This window comes from Lepidothrix coronata, unplaced genomic scaffold (genome assembly GCF_001604755.1).
Source record: "Lepidothrix coronata isolate B3197 unplaced genomic scaffold, Lepidothrix_coronata-1.0 Scaffold48, whole genome shotgun sequence".
Classification (NCBI taxonomy): Eukaryota; Metazoa; Chordata; class Aves; order Passeriformes; family Pipridae; genus Lepidothrix; species Lepidothrix coronata.
In genome coordinates, this window is record NW_016690228.1 from 3,027,218 (window position 1) to 3,052,752 (window position 25,535).

Here is a 25,535-nt window from a genome sequence, read left to right on the forward strand (position 1 = left end):
TCTCTCTCCCCCCACTCTTCTGAAACCGCTTTCATTATCGCTACAATTTTGGATGTGTCAATTCAAATGTAAATGTGCGAGAATGCTTCCAAGAGCCAAAAAAAAAAAAAAAAATGCTTCACACCATCCAGGAGGGAAAAAAAAAAAAAAAAAAAAAAGAAAAGCTCTCTCAGAGGAACTTGACGGAGCGAGGTTCAACTCGGGCAGCGCTGGGGCAGCGCTCCCGCCTCGGCTGCGCACGGAGCGCTCAGGGAAAACGCGAACTTTCATTTTCACGCCGCATCCTCCCCCCCGCTCCCCTCCGGCCCGAGCTGTGACTGAGCGTAAGGTACCTGATGGCCGGGTAGTGCTCCCAGCCCCGCTCAGGGATGGGGAAGCCGATATGGAGGTTAGGGAGCTGCCGAAAGCAGCGGGGGAAAGGCAGGCTGCGGTGCCGCCCGAGCCACTCGCTGTCTGCACTTGACTTGTATCTGCTGGAGAGTCCTTCCCTGGGAGCTCCGCGGACCCTGCCTCGGCAGGGAGATCCAGCGCATCCCTGCCAGCCGCTCCTCGGGCTTTCTGACTTCAGTGTTTTGTTCTGTTTTGTGGTTTTGTTTTTTTTTTAGTCTGATGCGCTTTTTTAAAAAGGGAAAAGAAAGCAGAGGCCTGAGACCTGCAAACTGTTGTTCCCATGACTTCGGGGAAGATTTTTCAAAAGTACAGAATGAGAGTCTGGGAGCTCTGCTCCCACTGACTTTCAAAATCTTCCCTTCACGTCTGTGAGCGAGTCATCTTGAACTCGGTTGACTGCTGGCAGACGAGCATTAGCAGGCTCAGGGCCTAATGCTTTTCATGATTCCACTGCTCCCTGCTAGAGCTGCACTGACAAAAATATAAGCAGAACAAGTTTTTGAAAGGGAGAGGTAATGTCTCTTTTTTTTTTTTTAACTAACTGCCACAGTAGAAAACACGAAGCCTTTGGTCTCAAAGAACTTAGACCATCATGGCTACGAAAACTACTGCTACTCAGAAAGTATGTAATTCTGGAGCTCCTTAGTGACGAAAGTAGTGCAAGGCAACATGTAAGTAATCACATAACTAATTTTAGGCATTTGTTATTATATTTTCCTCGTATTTGAAGTTTGGTATTGCTAAAGAAACAGATTCCTAATTTTTTAAACCAGGTTCTCAGTGAAAATGAGCCAGATAAAAAAAACTTCTGTTCATAAAGCCATTCTATTAATAAGGAGGAAATATAAATGATTTGCAGTGTATTTACGTTTTTGCTCTTCTTTTAATAAAATTACCCTGAGCAAAATTTTCAAAGTGTGCCTTTCAACTGAAAAGAAATATTTTAAATTTTTTTTTCCCTGAAGGTTATGTGCTTGTGAAAATAAAACTTTGCAGTAGAAATAGCAGTGAAAACAGTAAGAAAAAAAATTATGATGCTGCTGATACTACTTCTCTTTACTTTTGCCCTAAAATAATTCTAGCTATAATTTTTCACCCATTTTTCCAACCAGAGTATAGAAATAAGGTGTAGAAGATGGTACGTCAGTATTCTATGATACACTGTTTCTATGATACATGGTATTCTCTAATATGAATCACACTATTATCCTTTCAGATGTCATTTTGTTAAGATTTTTAATGAAAGTGAAATTTTTACATCCTCTAATATCTAGTACTTGCTTTCAGATTCCATACTTAATGCACATAGGCCCCAATCCTGTACAGACTGAAATGTATATTATTATGTGTAAGCACATTGAGTAGTTCTCTTCATTATTATGCTTTTGTATTTTGGATTTAAGAAGCTAATAGTGATATTACATAATGATTGTTCTCAGAATTACTTAGGACTGCCCAAAACATAAACCTAATTTAATAGTCTTGGTTTATGCCTTCCATGCATATCTCTTAACTTAAATAATGCACAATTAAAATAATTTAAGGATCAGAATGGGTAAATATTTAACTGAAAATCAGAACGAGTGAGAAAGGCAATTGCTGTAGTGTAAAATCCATGTAATACGAGGTGGGTATTGCATTCCCTGGCTGTAGCATCTGGGACAGGATCATCAGTTTCTTTCCTCAGTGACTACTGAAGCCAAAAAGTCACAGCAGGAACACAGCTGAAGACAGAAGGGAGAGAAAGGGATTTGTAGCCTCACCAAAAGTGATGTCAATTCTTTGGGTCAAATTTCCATTCCAAACCACCTGGGCTTATTAGAGTGGTGGAAGTCTTCTCTGCTGTGGTAGCAAATATGAGGTTAAGCTGCAGTTTCTATAATGAACTCATTTCCTAATGCAGTTCTCATTACAGGCCTATCTGAACACCTCCTAGTAGTGCCTGTCCTATGTTTCAGTTCTTCTCCTCAGACAGTGCCATTGAATTGTCAGAGAATCTCCTCATACTGTAATAAGTGACATGACCAGCATTTGTCATATTAGCTATTCTCTTGTTTCCAGGGGAAGGAGCACGTGCAGTTGAATATTTTCAGTTTATTTTTTCTGTCTTTTCTTCCATATACATAACATAATGTCTTTATGTTAGTGAGGCAAGGCTGAAATAACAAGTTTTGTTTTCCAGGCAAGGTGCAGTTGGGTTTCTGATGGCCCTTAGCTTCTAGGCACTTTCATTCCTTAGATTTGCACCAGCCCTTTGAAAGTTCTGTCTCTGGAAATGATAGCTTTTTTTTCCCATTCATTGCATAGGTTCTCTTATGTTGGATGAGGGAAACTGTTAACACCTGCATCCAATCTAGAGACCTAGTACGCCCTTCTTTAGGAATCCTGGATTTAGGCCCTGGAGGATCTTGAGACCCTGAATTTGTAAATTAAAAGCCTAGAGAAAATCATTAGAGAGAGTGGTTTATAATATAATCTATGTTGCTGAGATGACATCCCCACTGCTTGCTTCCTGTACTTGGAGTTTCCTATATGCAGCAGAGTTTGTGCTTGGATATACTGAATTGTCTGGTCCAGCTAAGAGGTGGAAAACCAAAGCAAGGTACTTATCTGCTGAAAGGACAGAAGCTTATAGCTAGGAGTGGTTAGAAAGCTGCAGGCTGTCTTCTGACTCAGGCACGCATTGCTTTACAAATTACCTTGCTATGTGTTGCTAAGATTTATTTTACAACTGTGAGGATTAGAGGAATTTGTTGTAATGAAAATTGGCATTGTGTCATTACCATGTAACTTTTTAGTTAGATTATTTGGCTTGCTTGGGTTCTTGCATGTTATTCCATTTCATCTGGATCAGTTCCTAGGTAAGTTAGACCAGTTTGGGGGCGCTAAGATGCACCCACATAATTATAATAATTGCACTCCTACATATTACTTTGGTGTGTATTTCTGTGTTTGTATTGTATATGGGCATACAGCCAGTGGGAGTTTGAATTTTTTTCTATTTATTTTTCTAAGTTGAGCCCTGCCTTGCCCCTGATTTTCATCCAGCCTTCTAGATCCCTGTTATAGGAATCAGGCCTCCCTTCAGGCCTCCTCTGTAAATTTTGTATCACTTGAAGTTTAAAGTTTCAGTTTAATAACCTACTGACTGTAGTTGGACATCCTCTTTCATGTGTGAGTGTTCTACTTCCTTCTGTAGCCCTTCAGTTTCTGATTTGCCCTGACAAATACGGGATTTGGAATTGCTTTTGCAATTTCAATCTGCTAGCAATGATAGAGTTTGTAATCTAGAAAGGACTGAAGTGGACATAATTTACTATTGTGCAATGAAAACAGAGTTTTGAATTTGCCAGAATAGACCTGATCTAGGGATGCTTCTATAGACTGTAAGGACTGCAAGAAGTGTGTGCTGGCTTAGGACCTGGGTATACTTTATTAGACTTCCTATGAACTTGAAGATCAAAAATAAAATTGTTTTTTTTGTTTTTTTTACCTCCTAATTTTTCAATAGAACATTTTCCATTTAGCTTTTTTTTTAAGCCTCTAAAATGCTCAGTGTAGCATAAAGACTAATGATGTTGTTGTCAAAAGGTTGAATTTACTATATTTCGTTCACATCTTTTAATATTGACTCCAATACCTATAGGCCTGACTCATAGTAACGAACATGTCCCTGAGGATTTAAGAAAGGATTTGGTATTAAACTTAGGTTCTGTGGTAAAGTTTTGCTAAAATGGCCTAACTGTAAATTCTAAATGTTTTAATATTTTTGTGGATTTAATGATTGTGAAAAGTGCTGGCTCGGTATCTGTGAAAACTGAAGCCTATTCTTTATTCATGGATTAATTACAGCAGAGCAGTTGCCAAGTGATCTTCTCCACAGCATGCATGAACTTCAGCCTGGAACTGAAGAGGACTCATCAAATGGTGAGAAAATAGCGTGGTTGTCATGACTGTTAAGTTAGGGATGCTCTATTATTTTTTTTCTGCTTAGCATTGATTCTGTTATTTTATAGGTATTGAAGTTAAATTTTTGTAGGGTAATTTTTGGGGTCATAACCTAATTTCTTCTCCACCCCTCATATATCAGCTCTTTATTTTTCAAGCTTTGCTTTCTTCCTTGCTGTCCTTCACTTTTCAGAAATAATTGTTAGTGATACCCTGCATTCATTAGCTAATTTCTTTATTACTTTTTTAATGTTAGTCCTTGTGCTTGACTCTGTTCACAAGTAGTTTTATCAGCAGCACTACTCAGAAGAGTGAAGTTCAGATATGTGAAGCTGTTTGAAAGACTGAAGCTTAAACTTTGCAGATACGTATGCCTGCATTTAAATGAAATGCTACTGAAATGAATGGAGGAGTGAGGGATCTGGAAATGCTCTTAGCTAGTACTAATTTGTTTGCTCTTTTGCTGTTCAGTTTATTTCTTGTAAGACAACTTGATGAAAGTTGTTCATTTGCTTCTCTAGTTTCCCAATTTCTGGGAAATTTTGAACTCTGAGCTTCACAACGTTTATAAAATTTTGGTAGTGCTCATAATTCTTCTGAGAACAAAACATTATTTTGTTTAGCCATTTTAAGAAAAGGTAACTGAATCTACAGAGGAACTAATTCTCTCTCTAATTCACTACCTTATCAGGTCTTTAGTCTTACTCTTAATAATAAGTAATGATTTTTATATGTATGGATTTATTAAATGTATTTTAAAACGAGCGAGTTCCTTTTTTTTTACAGCTATAGATAAAGGATGGAATATTGGTAGCAGGGGCTTGCATGTGAGAATATAGTTGTTGAGCATTGAGTTTGACTTAGTGGTAATTTAGATAGGTGACAGTTAAAAATAAGAGTGCACACAATGCAGTTCAGGAAACAGATCACAGTAGTCAGAACTTCACAGAATGCTGAGAGATGCCCTAAATGTTTTTCGTATTTCAACAAATGGCTCAATAACTGTTTCCCTTTAGTAACTATTGTAGAGTAAGAACTAAAAGGGACAGAACCCTGTTAGTGGCTTATGATTTCCACAGTTTTTCTTGTTGGAATAGAGGTTATTAACCCTGTTCCAACTGTTTACCCAATTGGGTTTGGAAATGCCAGTGTGTTTAAATAGTCAAGAGAGATGGTGAACCCTTTATACCAATATCTGAACTACACCCTGTGTTAAGAATTACTTCAGTACTGTTATCAACCATTGAACTAATTTAACCTTTGCCAGGGTTCTTTACCATTACATGTTTTAAAAACAAAGTTTAATACTTAAGCCAGAAAGAAGCAGCAGTTTTCAGGCACAGTGCATTGAGATGTAACCCAGAGGTCATTTATTTTTAATACAGATTCAACAATCCATTTCTTTGTTCTTTCTCAGCCACTTTTTCTTTAGTTTTCTTTTAGGGAGCTGATTCTTGAATTAACTTTAAGCACTTAACTATTTACATTCTGCTTCACCAAACAATTAATCCTGTATTTAAGTTAAAATACTTGCATGAGTATGGCTTTTCAGAGAAGAGTCTGAATCCACAGTAGTCTTTTACGTCTCTTGTACTTGACTTTGCCTGTCTGGTAACCAATAGGCTGGATCCAGACTAGCACCAAAGTGTGGGTCTACCTGTTATTTGGGTAGGGAGTTGGGGCTCAGATTTGAATGTGTGCTCAATACGACTGACACAGTGAATGATTACAATATCATTACATTTATTTTCAAATCTAAGCACTTTAGTTGTTTAGCTGAGCAGAGTTTAGATACTCCAAATGCTTAAAGTTGAATGGTTCAAGTTAAGTGGCATGAAGGTTTTCCTAAAGCATTTTTTGAATTGATGTAGTGCTTTTACTGCAGTAGAAGAAGAGATGGGCCAATCTCAAAACAGTTTTGAAAAGCTCATTTTCATTACTCTGCTAAGAATATAATTTTGTTTCTTGTGTTCTGTCCCCTTTTGGTCAAATCACTTTCACTTCCCTAACTCTTCTTATACCCATTGTGTCCTGCTAACCTTTCCTCTAATGTCCAGTTTTCTATTAACTTTTGCACGCTGATTATTCTTTGTCTCTCTTCTTTTTACTGGAGTTTTAGAGAGGTCATTATACTTTTTCAATTTCTTTCCTTCTTTCATCAGTTCCTGGAATCCAGCAACAAATAAAACCCTCTGATTGCAACTATGCCTTGGTGAGAAACACAAAAATTTAGTGCTATATCAATAGAAAGGGTAAGCAGAGCATTGTGGATGCCATGTATAGAGAAGGGAACTGGGATTTGCATATTATTGAAAATTATTCCTTAATTTGGAATACCAGTATCTGCATCCAGGTACTGAGGTCAGAATTTTAAAGTGATGCATTAAAAATCACTATGTTTATTAAAAAGAAAAAACACTAAGCCAAACCAAAACAAACCCGTAAAAACCCCACCAACCAGAAACTACAAAATCGAGGTATACTGAATAGACTTTGATTAGACTTGATGGCACTGCTTTATTGAACTATGTATCACTGAACTTTTCTTAAGCCTTAGGAAAGACAGCATGGAGTTGGAAGAGAAGCAGGGATCTCCACGAAGGGCAGTCAGTTATACTCTTGGTAAGTTAAAAAGAAATATAAAATTGTATTTCTGTTAAATTTTCACCTTCATGAAGCAACCTGTATTTAGGGCCCTGTTCACTATGGCAAAACAAAGCCCGTTTTATTGAAACAGTCTCTACATTCTCTGGATTCGTTTATGCTATCACTGCATAAAAATCTGGGTTCTGTTATAGCTGACTTTGTTGTGTAACTCCTCAATGAAAACAATAAATGACATAAGAATCATTAGTTATTTTCCCAGTGATTATGCTACAGTGTTTTCATGCCTAGTTTTTGAACAAAACAAGATATATAGGATAGTGTTATCTCCTAATAATTTTTGAATCCACTGCTTAATTTCAGGTCTATTTGATATAGAGTTAGAGGTCACAAAGTCAAGTTTCTGCAAATTGAATGAAACTTAGCAGCTGTGAGTAGAGAAGGGACTCAAATTAGTGCCCCCAGGGTAGAAAAAGCTGCAGCACGGACTCAGAAATTTTCTGTTCTGTTCAACTTGTTGACTTGCAGGTCGGCATGCTTGGTTGGGCTGCCAGTCACCACATGTGTAGTTCAGACCTAGCCACAATGTGAGCTGCCTCTTGTTCTGCTAAATGTCAGAAGCTGGAATTTGGGGAAATCTGTTAAGAAGGGAATGGGAAAACAGCCAGGCTAGGTTTGGGCCGGGGTTCTGCAGAAGTGTGTTGGTGGCACCTACAAGCTTGCTGATAGGTACCTAGACTTCATTACTTCTGCTAGTCATGAAGAAAACTTGGTTTTGCCAGGGCCTTCTAGTCTCCCAAACCTCTTGAGAATCATTCCATTTTATAGTAGTTTCTATACCTGGATTAGAAACATGTTTTTCCTGTCCATGTCAGAGAAGGGAAATGTTGAGACAGCTTCATTGTTTAGTTTCTTTGATTTGGATGTTACCTCTGAGCTACTCTTAGGCCGTCAAAATTGTTAAACTGTGTTTTCAGCTCTCTCCAGAAACTGACTGTAATTTAGACTGCTGCTATGTGTCCCTGACCCATCCTACAATCTACACTCTTGGAACAGTGCAGAAAATATGCATTGTATTCCAATTAACTTAAATTGTGAAGAAAGATGTGGAGCTAGATACAGGGATAGAAAACAATATTAGGATCAAGTTGCATCAGGTTACCACATTGCATTGCGACTTGGGAAATGCTAAATCTGTAGCTGCATGATTTTGTCACAATTGTCCTGAAAGGTCTGGTCTGTCCATTCATCTCAGTCAATGAGAAATGGGATTACACTTGCCAGAGGTACTACTTCACTTACTGTGTAGACACACTAATTTGGCACATGTCTGATACTTTTGAACTTTCTGTGGAATGTTAGACAGGGGTCAAGATATTACAGTTTTTAAACAGAACTGTAGCACTGTAGCATATTCTTTAGAAAGTTGAATTTCTCAGAGTAACAGAAGCCTAAGAGTCATGCATATGAAATATGAAATTTAAAAGCAGTAACATGAGAAGAAACACTACCAGTCCATTATTGTAAGATAACCATCCTGAAATTTCAACTTTTTGATTGTCCTCCTGCCCAGTTTTCAACCTGGCAGCAAGGAACAAAAACCTGTGATATTCTTTTCCTTTTTTCTGCTAATTTTCCTATAGTTTTTTTCATGAAATCAAAGCCAAGAGGAGACCAACTCATCATTACAAAAAAAAAAGAAAAATATCCAAACCAAACTTGCGTTGTGTTTTATGAAACTTTTGGTTTTTCTGCTAGATTCCCAAATATTTTCATTTGGTCCCAGATTTCTTTTTTTTTTTTTTTTTTTTATATTTCTTTTTTCCCCAATGCTGTCAGTATTACAAAAAAAAAAGAAAAATATCCAAACCAAACTTGCGTTGTGTTTTATGAAACTTTTGGTTTTTCTGCTAGATTCCCAAATATTTTCATTTGGTCCCAGATTTCTTTTTTTTTTTTTTTTTTTTAATATCATTGTTTCCCCAATGCTGTCAGTATTACAGGAATGAAGAAATGTTTTCTGCATGTTTATAGTATCTATTGGTGGTTCTTAGGTTCTTATAACCCTTATTACCATGAATCTTGCATAATGTCACCTGTTAAATATTATTTAATGACACCTAGGGCTAACCTGCTTTTAAATGGTTTATAATATATAAAAACATTGTAAGTTATAGCATTTTCCTTTTAAACATCAAGATAAATGTGTTTTTAATAAGAAGAGTAAGGTCAAATTATGAATGTTAAGTTTTCTGTGAGCAGCAAAGTGGTGGTATATTCTTGTTTAACATGTTGGGTGCTCCCTGTGTTTTAAATACCTTCACTAAGTGCTTAAACCTAGCAAATAATTAATTATCACTGATTTTCATGAGGATTTTTGTTCCAAAAAGCTGCTCCTTTTTAGTCTTAAAATGACTAACACTAAACTGCTTTTTATTATGTGTTTTCAAAGGCTTCGGTCTTGGATGCTACTCTCTGTGGTCAGACACTTTCACAATTACGCACACCTCAATAAATTCACAAGCTTATGCTGTGTCCCTAAAATGGGTGTTGTGGGACAGATTTTAAGAAGGCTTAAGCACTAAAAAGTGACTTGCATAATAGACCAAAGAAACCAGGATAATTAATTTTGAGAAAATAATAATTAAAAGTTTAAATTTCAAGTATGTATCAGTAAAAGCTCCCATAATTTGCTGCCACTACATGTAAAATCCACAAGCAATTTTAAGCCAAAATTCTTTAAAGAACGAGCTGAAAATTCCTGTAAATAATATGCAACTTAGAGATGTATGGAACTCCTTTATTATGTGTTAAATGCTGTAATAAAACAGGCTATCAATAGGTTTTGCTGCATGTTACTAATTTTATTTTTTTTAATCTTGGTATTTTTGCAGGTGTGTGGAGGAACAGGTCCTGTTCTCGCTGTTGTTACTCCCACATAGGCAGACTGTAATTGATTATGTGTGGGTAGGGCCCTATTGAAATTCAGGAGATTCTGCAGTAGTGCGGGGTTCTTTTTGTGAAAGTTCAGTTGCAAGATCAGGACCCCACTGTGACTCCTAACTGTGAATTCTGTCAGTGTATCATTGATTGTGCTGGAACCTGCCTTTTGGGATAATGTATGTATTTTAGATATGAACTAATCATAAAACGTTTCTAATTAGAAAATGATTATAATTTACATGCATTCTTTTAATTATGTTTTTTTGGCAGTACCAAATACTATATTCCTCAAAACTTCTTAATGGCACTGAGGCTTTGTGGATAGTTGGTCACATGAGAAAATTCAGCTGTAAGTACATTGAAATGATTGACTTTTTCAATAGTTAGTCTTTACTGATGTTGACAATCTAATGATGATAAAAAATGAATCAAGAGGTTTGACTTATGTCAAATTACTTCAGTTCTTTTTAGAAAATATATAAAGTGTACTCGTTAAAGGATTTAATTATTCTTGGATAATTCAACGTGGAAACCTCAAGTCCTTCTGTACTGCAATTAGGTAGAGACTTTTAATTTGTTTATTTTCTTTATTTTCAGAATAGCATGTCTGTGACTTGCTCTGTATTTTCACCCATAAACTTTCTGAAATGTATAGCTCTATAAAACCGTTTATATCACTAATAGTTGTGTAGATATTGCAAACTGATTTACTGAGATAATTGTCTTGCTGGGTTGAACATTGACATTTTAATAAATATACGCTTACACTCGTGTCAGTGTAACTTGGTTAAATTTGACTGAGCTGGCATTATGAGTGAATTTGATTATACATGCTGATTAGCTAAGTTTTAGGCAGGAACTACATATTACCCATATCATATATCAGTGGATTCACCCCAAAATAACTATAAATATCTATCCTTGCATTAAGGAGGAAGTTCTTTTCCTGTAGCTATGGGTACAGTCATTGCTTTGACTCTTAGTTTTATATACAAATGAGCAAAAACTATATGTAGGGATTTCCCTGTATAACAAAAGGAGTATTGTAAATTATACCCTTTTTTATGATGATGTATTTCCTTTCTGGTATTCAAATTGAAGAATGTTTTCAATTGTCTTAGTGTCAAAAAAATGGAAAAACTGGAAATGTTACTGAATTTGTGAATATCAAGGGGCTGTAAAGGTCTAGAGGAGTTGTGTGTAAGGACAGTTAGAGATTCTGTCTCATGGAGCAAGGACACAGACAGTAATTGATGAGCGAAGGTTAAGGAGGACGGGATTATTTTTGTTGCTTGGCAGAAGAGCAGAATGAAAGGAAAATAATTTGAAGAAAGAGCATGACCAAAGAAGAAATCAGACTTGGATCAGAAGCAGACTAAAGACTCCAATTAAAAAAAGGAAACAAAAACAAAACCCCAAAGAAAACACAGAACCAGAATACACCTGAAAGGAGAACTAAATGCATAGCTACTGGTATTTTTCATTGCTCTGAATATATGATAGATTTAAGTTTAGAGAGTTTGGTAACTGCTTTTCTCTACTTTTTTTTTTGGTTGGTTTTGGTTTTTGTTTCGTTTTCTGTTGGAGGGGAGTATAAGGCCTTTGAAGTTTTGAAGAAGATGCATTGACTAGTTGTGAATTACCTGTATAAACCGAGGATTCAAGGTGACAGTTACAACTAAGAACAGAGGACACTGGGTTGCTAAATAAAATTAGTGCTAAGCAGAAGCTGTAATTTCTTGTTCTAACACGAAACTTAGTGATTTTGAAATGCATCATCTTCAACAGCGCTCAAACCACAATTTTATTATGTTCGTTACAGGATGGGAATTTTCAGAGTTCTATTTAAAAACTTTGATAGTGATTCTGTTGAGATTTTGCAATATAAAATGAAATGCAGATTTCTCAATATGCAATGAAATCATGATTTGAGAACATTGGATATTTCATTTTGCATAAAAAAAATTGATTGGCATATTTTTTAAAATGTTTAGAACTATTGGTTTACTGATTTTACCTTTTGATCCTATTGGCCATATATATTCTTACTTGCATTAAGTTGAGTAAAAGAAAGAAAAGTAGAGGGAGATTAGATGATTGGAAAAAACACAAAACCAACCTAAACCACAGCTCTTTATCTGTGCTCTAGACCAAAAGAAGTGCTTCAGAACAGATCTAGTTTCAGAGGAGAAAAGGAAGGAAAGTGATGTGCCAGTGAGGGGGGTATGAGGAATCCCCTGGATGTTTCATCTGTATCCGATATTTTTCACTCCTCACCACTGAGAGACAGATCACCTGGGTGTGACTGCTTCTCCTTCTCATGACAGCAGCTTCCCAGTACTTTGAGGGAGATAGTGTTGGGGCACAGCTCTGTTCTGCCTGCAGTAGCACTGCTACAAATGCTTGGAAGAAAAGGAACTCTGAATTGTCTCCTGCTACAGGAGGAGCTGTACCAGCTCTCCACTACTCAGTGCTGCTAACCTCTGTTGTTGAGCACCTGATCTGATTGTTTCTTTGGTTTAACCTATGCTGTGATGCTGTAAAAGACTGAAACCAGGAGAAAAATTAGAAATAAGATAACAAGAGGAGATGATGTTTTGGAATGTAGGGAGTGGGCATTTGCTGCACAGCTACACATTGTGTGGACTTGAGAATACCTCAAGAGCTGAAATGCTGAACTACAGCAACAGAGTAAGTTTCCTTCTGTGCACTGAGAAGAAAAGCAAATGTGCCTGAACATTAAGCATGTTAGTTGTAAGTTTGTGAGATCTTTTTCTCTGTTGCTGTTTGCACTTGGCTTGTATCATGACTGTCCTGTCTTCAAACTGGATGTAGCATGTCTTTGTGTCAAATGAGGCACTCCTCATAATCTAACGTCATGAACATTGTTTTTCTTCAACCCTTAAAAGTCAAAACATGGCAGCATAGATAGCTGTAATAAGTTAATAATAAATGTGACATGAAAGAATTTTCTCATTTCACAGTATTTATGGGAAAAACAATGTTTTGTGTTTCATATACCTCTTGTTTTCCAATCCTAAGCAGATGTAATGCATGAAAATTGTCCTCAACAGTGCTCTCAGTTCTTTATTTCTAGTTAGAACTATTGGTCTTCCGTTAGTAGTTTTTTTCATATTTAGGTTGATGCCCTCAGAAAATCTCTACATTCTCTATGAAAGACACTGTCACGCTGTCATTTGTTTTGTCATCAAGTCTAGGGTAAATCTGCATTTGGGAATCTTTTTCCAATCTTTTAGGGATGGTCATTCTTCTCTGTCAGATGATTTTATTTTTTCAGCCAGGTTTTTCATGGATCACGTCTTTCTTGGAAAATCTCTTACTTTTGCCTTGACAAATTGCAGCCTTGCCATGCTTGTTAGCTAGTCAAAGTGTTATGCTACTGTAAATACCGTTTTCCGAACTTACTCCTTTGCTATTTTCAATTTCCTCCTTCAGTTTAAAGCAATAAAGATAAGCTATCTGTCTTTATTTTCAAGGCCCATCAAGACTACTTCTACCTGATACCTCTCCTTCAATATCAAGAGTTTGACTCTGGTTTTGATCAACATAGGATGCCAACTTCCATCATTCAATCATTACATTTTCAGACAACACTGGATATTTTCTTCTCGACTGCCTCTCATGTATTGGTTGACTTCTTCATAAACAGAAATGTTCACTATCTTTCTTTAAATTTCTTCTTAAAAGTTTTACGTACTGTGAAGCTTAAAACAGTCTCACTAGACAACAGATATATTGCAGGTATATTAATGCCAACACATATCACAGTAGTACTGTGTCATTGCATTTGTACTCTGCCATAATTTCTCTGTTGTCTCTTTATGTAGAATTTAAGCACATCTATATTTTGTTTTGTGTTTATTCATGGTCCAGCGTAATGTGAAGTGGTCCAGGGTAAGGCCTTCCAAGATTTATGGTAATACAAATAAATAATAATGAATACCTGCTGGATGCTGTAGTGTAGCTGTTAGATTCTGTTGTGCCTAATGTCACATCATATTTAGTGCAGAAAGAAGGTTCTCCAACTAGAGGCCTCACAAAAGGGAAAGAAGTGAGTTGCAGCCAACAGAAAAAATGCTAGCCTCAGAGGCCTTCTCAGCTGTCAAACTGAAGTCAGTAGCTACTGGCATTGTATCCTGAAAGCATCCCTCTCTTCTCTATAGCTGTAAGAACAGATTCTCCCTCCTCATATAAGGAAGTAAATGCAAATATCACAAAGTTCTGCAGTGTGTGCAGAAGGTTAAAGGACTTTTTATACTTCCATAGCATCCTTAGTTCGTTCCCTTCCTGACACAGCCTCTCTTGGTACAGAAATCTTGAATAACCACAACTGTGCCATTTGTCAGTCTTTTTTTCAAATGCCATTTGATTTTTTTTGAGAAGAAACTTAGACTAGTTTTTGTTTGGTATCTTGGCACATTGCTATCTCGTAGTGCTCTGTTTTCATTGTGCCCTGAGGGTAATGATTCTTCAGAAGAGTGTTAAGGATGAATTCCATTAGAAATTCCCCAGGTATGTCACCCTCTTTCTGTAAGTGGGTCTGCATGTAACCCTTTCCTTTCTTTCAAAGGGACGATGAAATGTCAGAGTATAGGTCATACAGAGATGATGGAATGTTTAGTGCCTGGCTGATACAGAGATGGTAGATTAGACTATGCAGACAAATGATGCTGTATGTACCAAAGAAATTATAGTCAAATAATTTTATCAGAATAAACAAAAAAGCTTAATTACAAGTGGTTCTGTAGCTGAATAGGAGAAGTTTAATAAGAGCTCTGGGCTTGTTGATGGGATGGAGACAGTTGCTGTGAAATACTGTGGGAGACTGGAGAGGCTGTACAACCCAAAAGCTTGATTGTAGCAAGAGTCCTTGGTTATATATGTACAGACTGGATAAACTTAACATTCTGCTACATTACACCATCTTGCACAGGCTGTGTATTTAGATATCATCAAGAACTACTTTTTGGGCAAACAAGCTAGAGAATCCAGAGGAGGGGGACAGCCCTTGATTTAGTCAAGATCAGCACACAACAAATAGAAGAACCATTCAGTAGTGAAATATCATATTCAAGTTTCTCATACTTGTAGGAGAGAAAAAGATTAAAATAAAAAGAAAAAAAGACCCAGTGTTGTGTAAAAAAGAATTGCATACTAATGAAGATAGTTTAAATAAATATTAAAAAATTCACAGGGGCTTTGTTTTCTGAGTCTAACCCAGTTGAATAAGAATTATCTTACACAATTCAACAGTAAAGGAAATTACTAGAAATTAATAGAGCTTTTTGAAAAAGTTAAAATCCAAGCAAGCAAAGCAGAAAAGAGCACAATTCTGGCAAGTTAAATGTAGACCTATTATAAGGCAGAACAAAAAGATTTTGAAATGCAATGGGCTAAAATTCTAAAAGCCAAACTCCATTTTTTTCAAGTGTAAGTTTTGCTAGTAAGGAGGTAAGTTTAAGAGATAATTGTGGTTAGGGAGAATATTGAAGACAAAGCCATCACAGAAAGAAACAACTGAATTCATTGCATTGGCAAGGTTTATGATAGAGATTAGGGGCATCCCTATGTAGAAATCATTTTTTACAGGGAACAGTTCAGATTTGAAATATCAATAAAAGATGTTTTAACAAATTGATAGAATAAACTTTAATAAATTGCCAAATAACATGTTCATTCAGTAGTCCTAGAAAAAGTCAGAAATTAAATTGATGAGCCTTGATAACAGAGGAATGGAAAGTAACGAATTTGATCCTAGTTTTAAAAAGGGCTCTAGTGCTGGTCATGAACTAATGGAACTAAAAAATCTGGCTACCATGACAGACAAAATGCCAGTAAATGTGATAAAGAATACAGTTAATAAGAACATTGATAGGTGTAACAGGCGACCATCGTCTTGGCTTTTCTACAAGTAGTTTTGTCTTAGAGCTTTGCAAGTTATTTGAAGGAGTCAGCAGATTCACAGAAAAGAATGAAAAAGTTTTTAAAAAGTTCTGTAACCAAAAACTGTTAACAAAATGAAGTATAGAGTCACTTAAAATTCTTTCAGTAAAGTGTTAGAAGATAAGGAACAGTATAGTGACTAATGGGCAGTTTTCACATTGCCACCTCACAAAAGTTTGTACTGGCACTTTTGCTGGTCCACCTGTTCCTAAACAGTCTGAAAAAGTGATAAAGATTGCAGGTGATAAAAGGAAAATATTCACAGTTGGAGTGAGACCTATTGTTGACCCTGAAGGATCTCACAGCAGGATCTGTGGTGATCCAGGAGCCTTGGCTGTCAGAGCGGCCAGATATTGCTGACCCCACTGTTCAGCCATATCTATCATCAGAGAGAGGCAGTGGCTGTTGGATTACAGCAGCCATCACACCGTAAACTGTGAGCTCAGCAGGCTGTGACCAGTTCTGCCACTCAGGAAGGCAGGCACTTGTAGCTGTTCTTTCTAACAGCAGGGGCTGCAAATTGGAGAGAAGATTCTTTCTCCCTGTTTCTTAGGGTTTCACAGCCTCAATGAGCCTAAAGTACAGGTTTTGAACCTGAAGTTCCTGCCTGCCACAGGGTTGGAATATCACTCTTAGTGATCAGGAATATCTTGCTGCTGTGAGATGCCAGGGCTCTCAAGTCACCTTACTGGTGTTTGCACATATTTTAGCAGCTCTGGATACTTTTTTTTTTGCTACTGAAAATTTTCCAGCATCATAAAATATTTGTATTTTAGTTGCCCTTGACATACCTTAATTCCTGTTGACCTGAGTGTCATACAAGCACATCCGTAAGTAATTTGTAGAGATGTTATCTTTTCTAACACACTGTGCATATTTATGTTAGGAATTATGGTGGTGTCAAATTTTAGGCACACCAAATTATAAGCCATATTCAAATGGTTTAAATATGTTTATCTTGAAGAAATAATTTATCTAAAACTATTATGGTGTATTTTATGAAATTTAAAAAAATACTGGAAAACAATGTTATTGACAGTAGTGTTTTAAAAGGGACTAAAGAAAGGTGCAGGTGAGCATGTTCTGTTTAACTTTTGTGTTCCATATTTCTTACTCTTGTATTGATACATATATGTAATGAGGTGATTTGTGCATGTTTTGTATTATCTTCCCAAATACCTGTTGCTAACTTATATGATTCTGAAGTTGTCTTTGCTCAGACTTGAGCTACTAGGTGAATATGAGATGAAGAGGAATCTTTATCTTGTGTCAGAAAGGAACATGTAAGGGAGGAGACAGTGACTTCTGCTATAGTGTAGAAAAAGGTGATTTCCTGGTGTCATCCGTGAGTGACGAAAGAGGGATTAATGAGACTAGACAAGGCATATGGGTACAGAAGCAGTGATGATGTGCATTGATAGGTCTGGGGATTAGTGTATGTGAATGAAGAATTTGGAATAGGTATCAGAAAAGGAGTTTCTGTAAGAGGCGGAAAGATCACAGTTGGATAAATATACTGGGATCAGTTGGAAGTCACTTTACTACAAAGCATGGTTACAGCTCTCTAACTGACTCTTGCTCACTCCACACCTGCCCTAATTATACCCTTCCCCATGTCTTCTGGAACCTCACCTTCTTTTCCAGTTCCTGCACATGACCCTTTTAAGTGGAAAACCTCCTTTTCTGCTTACTCCAGGAACAGTTACACACAAAGGTTCAGATGATCCTGTAAATCTCTCCTAACTAAAGCTTCTCTTCTGTCCCACTATACTTCTGCCTCCTGCGTATGGGGTTCCACACTGCAGATGCAAACAGACAAATGAATCATAGAACAGAATCATAGAATCATTTAGGTTGGAAAAGGCCCTTAAGGTCATCAAGTTAACTATAAACCTAGCAGTATGAAGTCCACCCTAAACTGTCTCTCTAAGCGCCATGTCTACATATCTTTTAAATTCCCTGGGCAACCTGTTCCAGTGCTTGACAACTCTTTCATTGCCCTTCTCTGGTGCTCCAGCACCTCAATGTCTGTCTCGTAACAAGAAGCCCCAAACACATTATTGGTGGTGTAGCCTCACCACTGAATACAAAGGGATCCAAATGAGATGCTGTGGAAGTGCTGGGTGAAAAAATAATGCTTCTCCTTTCCAGCATACAGTTTGCACCTTCTTCAAGTGGGACATGTCCCATCATTTGAAGTCTGCTGATCAAAAATTAAGTAATTCGTTGCTTTTCCTCTCTTCATGTAACACTCATAAGAATGTGATGATTTTTTTTTTCCACATGGTGAGTTATGACTTTTAGATAATGTTTGTCTTACTAGACAGCAGAAAAAAAATCTCAGGTTTCTAAACCTTGGTCCCTTTGACTTACATTTTTCTGTGATCTATGACCTTCCTAAAAATAAATGAATAATTTCAGTGGATTATTGCACCTACTGGCAATAAATTGAAGCTTATGAACAGTATGGTTGCTTTTCTTAATTATTACTTTGCTGATCCCTAGAAAGTTGTTCATGAAGACTAAAGAGTCAGCAGAAATATTGAAAGCAATGTGATAGGGCATCCCCTTAAATGCATGCGTTTTTTTTAAATGCAGTGGGGTTTTTTTGTCACAGATATTTTAATAAGTTTTAAGCTTTTATTTGACAGTTTTGCTTCTTAATATTGATTATGGTTGCACATTTATGTCTATGACTAAACTTAACTAACAAGATGCATGATTTCTGCTAGAGCTTAAAATTCAGAAATTAATAATCCTTTCAGCATGTGACCATACGAATAGATTATGTACCAAGATAGAATCATAGAATAGATTGGGTTGGAAAAGACCTCCAAGATCATCAAGTCCAAGCCCTGATCCAACTCCAATTACTATATCATGGCACTAAGGGCCACGTCCAATCTCTTTTTAAAAACCTCCAGGGATGGTGAATCCACCACCTCTCTGGGTAGGCCGTTCCAATGCCTGATAACCCTCTCTGTAAAGAATTTCTTCCTAACATCTAACCTAAACCTCCCCTGGGAGAGCTTGAGCCCATGTCCCCTTGTCCTATTGTTGGTTGCCTGGGAGAAGAGACCAACCCCCACCTGGCTATAACCTCCCTTCATGTAGTTGAAGAGAGTGATGAGGTCGCCTCTAAGCCTTCTCTTCTCCAGACTAAACAACCCCAGCTCCCTCAGCCTCTCCTCACAGGACTTGTGCTCAAGTCCCTTCACCAGCCTGTAACAATAGTAAAATAAAGCATACTTTTTTTTCTTTTTGTTAGAGGGCACATTATTTTAATAGGAAACTATTCTGGTGCTTCTTTCTTGGGCAGATTTCTATAGTGCATATAGATATCATTCTTTTAATTAGTCAATGTTGGTTCCTAAAAATTTGCATTACTCTCGTTGCTTGTCATATGTCATATTATCTTTAAGACTGCAGGAGTTCATGATTCCTGAGGTAACACCTTGAAGTTCTGGCACTGTCTTCTACAAAGTAACTTACACTGAGCTAACTTCCTGTTACCATGTCAGTGAAACATCACATGTTGATACTATGTGTGAAACAGCATTTGATATTATGGCTATTAAGCTACTTGAAAAAATATTGTGAAGATGGATTTTGTGTTTAGAAGAGCTGGCATCTAAAAATATATGTAGTGGTTGCAGGTAATAAATGTTTTTTATGAATTGTTACAGGAGAGAAAATATTTACATTTCTGTACAATATGCTAGTCTTAACACTAGCTATTTTTATCTTCTACATATAATAAGGTGGTTATAAAGTGTTTAAAGACATAAATAATTTTGTTCGTTAAAGCATTCAGTGCATCATTTAGAATGGCTACTAAAGGAGAGAAGTGAACGTGCACTTCTCTTAACAGATAAGCATAAAAATAAGGTACCAGAGATAATGATAGAGTTCAAATCAGTAAAAATCATTGTTATGTTTTGCTGTGTGAGTAGAGCTCTTCACAGAATGGTGATTTCATTCTAAGACTACAGTTATCTAAATAGATTTTCATTGATGAACTTTATTCCGGTGATTTTACGAATTTGTTGGAAATGAGAGAACACAAAGACTCACTGATCTTCAGCTATGCTAAGACCTTTCAGAACTTGGTATTTCACCCCAGGATTGGATTCATAGCCCTTTTAAAATTTGGAATTTCAGAAATTGTGCAGGTGAGTAGGAAAAAGCAAAGAAAGAAACTGAAATGGAGAGGAAATTATTTTCCTTTACAGAAGGAAAGGAAAGATTAAAAAAACTTAATGAGCATAGGACAAATAATATGGTGAAAGGGAGGAGTCAGGTAAGTGTTTACAGTAATATTTTGTATTTAGTGCTCAGATATGTTATGCTTTGTGCTTACATGGAAAACAGAGCGAGACTTCAGTTTTCTGACTAACTGCTGTGCTGAGTTGTACTTTACTCACTGTGCATTTTTATTTTAACATGATCTCTTCTAAGAAAGGCTTTAAATTGACTTTCAGGGCCAACCTGAATCAAAAAATGCATTATCCTACTAGAAAATGATGACTGCCCCAATGTTCTGTTCTCCCAGGTTAGCTCTTAAAAACCCCACTATTAGACATGACCAAATCAAAGCCATTTTTTAATATATATTTCTATTAATTCTACTCACTAGCATTTGGGAAAGAGTGCAGGCAGGCAGGCAATAACAGTTAGGAGTGGCAAAATTTGTGTGTAAAACCTAATTGTAATAATGCTGAAATTGAAAATAGAAACTGCTAAATAATCATTATTCAGCAGGACTAGGCAAAGTCAATCCATTCATAATCAAATGTGGCTGTAGAACAATGGATTACTTACATTGGCATTTGTTACAGGTTAGACATCAGTATGTGGATTTCATCCATAAGCTGTAATAAAATAAAATAAATTAGGAAATTGCTAAAAAGTTTAATTCTGTAATTTGTTAATTTATGTGCTTAGTTACTGCATTATTCCTATGAGTATATATGGTATTAGAGCAGAGTAAATGTTTAGGGAAATCTTGTGTTTTAAACTGAGCAATTAACTATTATTTACACAGTGAGTATAACTGGTCTTCATGAATTACCATGCAAAACCTGTTTATTTTTATCTACAGAGATAAGGACCTCCCATTTTCTTACATTCACTCAGTGGTATGCATAAAACACCGTAACTGTCCACCTGAGCAACACTTTAGTGTAACTGAACTCTGAGCAGATGTACAGCAGTAAATGTACATCCCCTCTAAAACTGCTCCTTTGCTGACTGGAGACAGAGAGTGGAAAATGGGTGGAGCAGGGAGAGGCCTTATGGTACCAGTTCACAATTAATTTTGAAATGGTAACATCTACTTTTTGGAATGTAGTGTATTAATTTCTGCTGATAGAGATAGGTCTACATAAGAACTATTCTATAAATTGCTCTGTGATAGGTTTCCTGTTCCTGTGCCACGTCTTTGTCACTGAGCAGCAGTTTTTAAGGGCACCCAGTGAAGATCTGAATACTGAAAAACTGACATAACTGTACTATTCATATTCATTCATAAAACTTTTAGAAGTTCTAAATAAGAGACTTCATGCTGTATTTTATAATCAGCCCTTACTGTTATGTTGTGAATACAGAATCCCAGTGATGTCAAGCTTTAATTTTTATTTGCAGCAGATAAACATAAAGCCCCAGTAGTACTTAATTAGTTCTAACAGAAAAACAAACTTCCTTTATTTTGTTAGGGTCGATCTTCATTTTTGTGCTCAGTGTAATGCACACAAGTGGTGTTCAGTAGTAAAATATTATACCGCTCAAGCCTATTACATGGTCTGTGTGGATGAAAGTCATTTGTAAATATTCCTTGTTCAGATTAAAGGAAATTGAAAATATGCTGTATCTCATTTTAATCCAGATGTTGTTATCTGTAAGTTTTCAGCTTTAAGATATGATGCTAGGTTTGTAAATACCTAGTGAACTTCACAAAATTAATTACATTTCAGCTATGTGATTCAAACTCTAAGATTCAGACCTTAGGATGGGATGAATCGCCCTCTGGAGGTGCCCATTTCAGTCTACTGACTTCACAGGAATCCTCCTCTGAACTGACTTGCTCAAGCTAAAGTTAAGTGAGTGGGCTGTCACCTTAATTGAGGAATAACTGAGCATTTCATACCGTACTAGGTCTCTTCTCTAGACCTCTTTAAGACTGGCTGCCTTATTCCTCACCTTTTCTGTCAGTGTTCTTGTACTGTTTCTAATATGAATAAACACAATTGTTATGGTTGCCATTTTCTGTGTATTTTGTTTTTCCTGTCCTTTTTGATTTTATTATCTTATCTTTCCCTGTTTTTTTTCTCTTTTCCTGACTCTTTTTAGCTACCATGCCTTCTGAAGCTTTTCACTTGCTACCTCTCTGACAATCCCTGTTGAAAGTATTGTCCTAACTTCTGATGTGAAAGATTGCTGACCCTTCCTTTGATGCTGATACCATTATTTTCTGGGACTGATAGTACTGTAGTGAAGACATAGAAAAAGAAGAATATGGCACTCATTAATTTTTTTATGATTTTGAATAGTCAAAAAATATTGTTCTTCTGCCTTCATATAAAATGTGCTGGTTCCTAATGTAATTGTGATTTAAAGATGTTTGTAGAAATGTAAAATCAGTGTGAAGAGTATAAAATCCATATTAAAGACATATAGATTTAATAAAATACAGCATTAGTCTTTATTTTAACAATTGATTTCTATATGGCTCACTTGCAGAAAGTGGGGGAGACTTACAAAGTTGGTTACTGGTAAAGTCTAACTTATTAAAAGGTGAAATTATTTTCCTTCTCCCTATGGTAATATTTTCTTGATTTATCTCCTTCTCTTGAGTTCTCTGTCTTCTTCCCTTCTTTTTTGGTTCCTTCTGTTAACCTAAGTTTCTGGTTCCTTTCTGCACTGGACTCTCCTAACTCTTTTGATTTAATACTGGTACCTTTTTTCCTCATATGTGTGCATCCATTTGCCTAAAATATTGCCTTGAGCATGATCGTATATACTCAAGAATATATATACTTCTAAACACTGGATGGATCTGCTATTGTAGGACTTCCAGTAAGGAAAAGAAGAAACTTAACAATTTGGAGACAGCATTTAAAGTTTTTTATGATAAATGTGCCTTCAGAAGATCAAAGTACCTTGCTTCCTGCATCCATGGAATAATAATTATGGACAGAGATAAACATTCCTGTAAAAATAAAGACTTATGGTACTTGTTCAATATAGGAATGCTAACTTAAAAGGAGCATCTGAATAAAAGCAAACATGCTGTGTTCATAAATGGTATGGCATAAGTTTTCAGATTTTATTTGCAGATAAAGAAAAATGCTAGTGGAAAGAGTGCTTTGTATTGATATTGATATTGATAGTAATATAAGGAGTTAAAAAAAAGACAACTAAAAGATATAGATCCATAAAATCAGGAGAATTTTTGAAAATCAGACTCTCTTATAGCAGAAATATTAAATAAAAGTTATTTTTTTCTATGGGGTAGCTACCTACATATTTTATTATCTATACGAAATGTCCTTTAGATAATGTGAATTCTTTGGATTGCAATAAAAGGAATACCATGATAAAACATAAATAGTGTTTGTCATCATACAGTTTAGAACTTTGGCTTTAGGTGTGTAAAATAACTCTGAAGCCTCTTCTGATACTTAAAGTAATTTGCAGTAGTAATAATAGAAGTAATAATAGCAATATGCTAGAAAATGATTGGAGATGTGACTGAGAATGTAATTTATGGGGCCTAAAAGTTTTTAATTAGTGTAGTTACAGGCAGTACTTTGCATAATTTTGAGGCCATTAAAAAAGCACCTTCTTTGCCAGATTTTTTTACTGAGCATGAGGATGACATTATAGACAAGGACTAGGAAGCAGAGGAAATTTGGAATCTCTAAAACAGTTACACCAATGATAGAGTTTGTGTTGAACAATAGTAGCAGGAAGATTTTTGCCAGAAAGAACTTGCATCAACTGCAGTGATTTTTGTAAAAAAGAACTATATGAAATCATCCATAGAAGAAGAAAGAATATTAAAAACTATGTAAAACCTGATAGGACTTTCTGGGGTATATCCTCAAATGGTATAAATTGGCATGCATACATTTAAGTCACTATTGCTTACTGAAGATTTGTCCTTTTTATTAACTATATAATGCAATACAAATCCTGAAATAATCCCTCACTTAATAGTCATATTCATTTTACAGCAGAGTAGTTATGGTATAAGGCCTTACTCATCATGGGAAATAATACAATTCTAACAATGGTGTATTATTGTTAGAAGGAAGTACACGAAACTGACTTAAATTAGTGTAGTTTTAGAAAATTAGTTTTGAGAGTACTGATATTGATATAACTTGTTAAGGTACAAAACTATTGTTTTATAGTATTCTTTAATTAGTACTACTTGCTTGATAGTACTACTAATCCAGAATTTAGACTTGTAGTTTGAAGATAATAATATACTTTGTATATTTTTGATTTGCAATTTTTGAGTGATAATATCTCAGTTAAAACAATCAGTTAAAAAGTCTTTATTTTTACATATATTAGGAACATTGAGGAAAGCATAGCTGGAAATACTAACAAAACAGGGAAGATTTTTCAGCAAATGAGTAAGTGTAACCACAGGGAAACATCTACAGGAGGAGAATAAAGCTGAGTGAATTGCTACATCAAGATGTGAAAACATACTTCATCTATAAAGTCCTGCAGGAAATAACCATGAAAGAATAAGTCTTTCTGTTCATAAACACAGCTTAGGTACAGGTGTGTATCTAAATCTTGAGAGGTGCGGTACCACTACAAATTCCGAGAAATGTTCTTTGATCACATTACAAACAAGTCTGGCTAAGACATAAATAGAATATATCTTGCAATATAAGGAATATAAGGTGAGAGAAGCATAATTTATAAAACAACCACTCTGCTTGCAGATCCTGAAATTCACATGGCTGGCAGACACAAATAATTTCACAAATGAAAATGGAAGATGCAAAATCCCTGAAGATTGTGTTGAAGGATTGATTCATTTGTCTTTCTCTAGGTTTATGAGGATCTCTATGATCATCAGATATATATATAAAGACATATTATATGTATGATATATATAGATATATTGCTATGTGTATGAAAATGTATGAAAAGCTGTAAAAGAAGAATTTGAGTTACATGCAAGAGGTGTTTCAAAGTAGGTTACAGGAGGATATTTTTGTATAGTACTTAAAACAACTGGAAGAAGTAATGAGAGTTAATTCAGTCCTGGATCTGATAGCGATCAGGAAAAAAGAGATACTAGATCCAGAATTAAGACCTTATGACTGTACAAATCTTCTGGTTTCCTAGAAAGACCAGAAAAAACATATCGTGAAAATCACTGATGGGAAGGTAATGGGTTTGAAGAGTAATAGCAGACAGCTGGTTCAGCAGTAACATTACGATAGACTGTGAGAAAGATTCAGCTGTAAATAAATGTTTAGTGAAGTATAAAGTAGGTGAAAAGAAAACAGAATTGGAAGTGGGAACTTTAAACTTGCCATCATGCAAAGATAAGCTGAAGGAGAGCTTGGACCATATGATGCTGTCTAAGGGAGCCTAATTATTGACTTAGTATCATTTGGGTAATATATTCTGAAAACGTGTCAGGCTTTTAAAGAAAC

At 36.0% G+C, this 25,535-nt stretch overlaps 2 long non-coding RNA genes across 17 annotated transcripts in view; one reads left to right on the top strand and one right to left on the bottom strand.

Moving 5' to 3' along the window:
• The window catches only part of LOC108497429, a 76,733-nt gene that overhangs the window by 29,142 nt on the left and 22,056 nt on the right, over positions 1 to 25,535 (bottom strand). The window contains exons 2-4 of the long non-coding RNA XR_001874828.1: positions 20,671 to 20,720; positions 17,928 to 17,929; positions 333 to 861 (exon numbers count right to left, since the gene is read on the bottom strand). This is a non-coding gene — a long non-coding RNA (uncharacterized LOC108497429). The remainder of the gene's footprint in view (positions 1 to 332; positions 862 to 17,927; positions 17,930 to 20,670; positions 20,721 to 25,535) is intronic.
• The window catches only part of LOC108497428, a 55,539-nt gene that overhangs the window by 771 nt on the left and 29,233 nt on the right, over positions 1 to 25,535 (top strand). For 3 of the 16 annotated variants that reach the window (XR_001874819.1, XR_001874820.1, XR_001874818.1), the window contains exons 2-7: positions 941 to 1,061; positions 4,243 to 4,317; positions 6,890 to 6,960; positions 9,837 to 10,061; positions 10,156 to 10,234; positions 24,430 to 24,645. This is a non-coding gene — a long non-coding RNA (uncharacterized LOC108497428). Of the gene's footprint in view, positions 1 to 223; positions 329 to 940; positions 1,062 to 4,242; positions 4,318 to 6,889; positions 6,961 to 9,836; positions 10,062 to 10,155; positions 10,235 to 11,184; positions 11,403 to 11,472; positions 12,013 to 12,034; positions 12,150 to 12,493; positions 12,577 to 13,382; positions 18,850 to 20,330; positions 20,402 to 22,197; positions 22,777 to 24,429; positions 24,646 to 25,535 lie in introns of those variants that run through there. The other 13 variants (XR_001874812.1, XR_001874825.1, XR_001874826.1 and 10 more) reach the window with 13 other exon arrangements.